General features: G+C 44.5%; 1 protein-coding gene across 1 annotated transcript in view; it reads left to right on the top strand.

Moving 5' to 3' along the window:
• The window catches only part of ABCA13 (ATP binding cassette subfamily A member 13), a gene marked incomplete at its 3' end in the record, with an annotated part of 90,591 nt that overhangs the window by 27,555 nt on the left and 61,067 nt on the right, over window positions 1-1,969 (top strand). The window lies entirely within an intron of this gene.

Raw genomic sequence — 1,969 nt, 5'->3', positions numbered from 1 at the left:
GACATAAAATGGTATTTAGTAACTAAATATTAATTACGATATAATTTTAAGGTATGTGAACATATTTATGCTATCTCAAACTTGTCCACTGAGTTTCTAGGGTATATTTCACTTGTTTAGGAATGTACGTTAGTGCTTTCTCTTCTGGGGATGGCACCAGGGGTAGGAGAGAAAGAAATAGGGCCCAATTAAACAGTTGAGTCCAAGAGAAAGAAATAAAAGGCATCCAAATTAGAAATGAAGGTGTCAAATTGTCAATTTTTGCAGATTGTTTATAGAAAACCCTAAAGACTCCACAGGAAACTTAGAAACAATAACTAAACGCAGTAAAGCTGCAGGATACAAAATCGATTGTGTTCCTGCACACCGATGACAAAATTTCGGAAAAAGAAATGAAAACAAAAAATCCTTTTGCAATTGCGACAAAAAGAATAAAATACCTAGGACTAAACCTAACAAAGAACGTGAAGGACCTAAACACTGAAACCTGCAAGACGTGATTAAAAGGAATTGAAAAAAACGCAAAAAATGGAAAGGCTCGCGTTCTTGGATTTGAAGAAGCAACAACTCAAATGGCTTTATTACTCAGAGCAATACACAGATTTAATGAAATCCCCGTCAAACTCCCAATGGCATTCTAGAAAGAAATGGAACAAACAAGTCGTCAGTTTTATATGGACGCACCGAAGACCCTAAGTCGCCAAAGCATCTAGAGGGGAGAGAGCAAGGCCGGAATCGTTGCCCGACTTCAAAGTACACTACAGAGCGACAGTAATCAAAACGGCGTGGTCCTGGCGGAAAAGCAGGTACACAGACCAGAGGGACAGAATCGAGAGCCCAGAAATAGACATACAGACAGATGGGAAGATGGTTTTCAGCCAAGGAGCCGAAAACATACAATGAGAAAAGAAAGGCTCTTCGATACATGGTGCTGGGAAAACTGGAAAGTCACCTTCGAAAGAAGGAAACTAGACCGCTGTTCGTTACTACACACCAGAATGGACTCAAAACGGATCCGAGACCTAAATATAAGACCCGAAACGATAAACCGCAGAGGAGAAACCACAGGTACCAGACTCACGGACCCTGGGTTTAGAGAGGATTTCATGTACTTGACCCCAAAGGCAAGGGAAGTAAAAGCAAAAATAAACAAATGCTGAATCAAACTAAAATGCTTCTGCTCAGCCAAAGAAACCATCAACAAGACAAAGAGGCAGCCATCCGAATGGGGGAAGATGTTTGCGAACAACGCCTCCGATAAGGGGCTAATATCAAAAACATACAAGGACTCGTATAACTCAACAATGAAAACGCAAACGATCCCATTACAAAGTGGGCAGAGGACCTGGACAGACACTTCTTTCAAGAAGACATACGAATGGCCAACGGACACACGAAAAGATGCTCGATTCCACGAGCAGTTAGGGACGTGCAGATCACGGCCGCGGTGAGACACCGTCCCACCCCTGTTAGCACGGCTGTCACCAACAAGACAAGTCACAGCAAGTGTTGGAGAGGTTCCGGGCAGAAAGGGACCTCACACCCTGCTGGTGGGGATGGGAGTCGGTGCAGCCACTGTGGAAAACGGTGTGGCGGTTCCTCAAAAAACTCAGAACAGAAGTACCATGTGACTCAACGATTCCCCTTATGGGTATGAACCCCCCAAATTTGTTCGTAAAGCTATACGCACCCCAGTGTTTATTGCAGCATTATTCACAGTGGCCAAGACATGGACACAACCGGAGTGCCCTTAGGTAGACGACTGGACAAAGAGGCGTGGTACGTACACACGGAGGACTAGTACGCAGCCCCCAAAAAAGGGCGCAACACTGCCATTCGTGACACCAGGGGTGGATCTTGAGATTATCACGTCAAGTCAGACAGAAGAAGCTGAGAACCACACGATGTCACTCATGTGTGGGGTCTAAAACGGAAAGCAAAGCAAACGAGAGCGACAGACAAAGCCTCG

This window comes from Pteropus vampyrus, unplaced genomic scaffold (genome assembly GCF_000151845.1).
Source record: "Pteropus vampyrus isolate Shadow unplaced genomic scaffold, Pvam_2.0 Scaffold449, whole genome shotgun sequence".
NCBI classification, from domain to species: Eukaryota; Metazoa; Chordata; class Mammalia; order Chiroptera; family Pteropodidae; genus Pteropus; species Pteropus vampyrus.
Note: the sequence above shows the minus strand (reverse complement) of the source record. Positions and strands in the feature narration are given on the sequence as shown.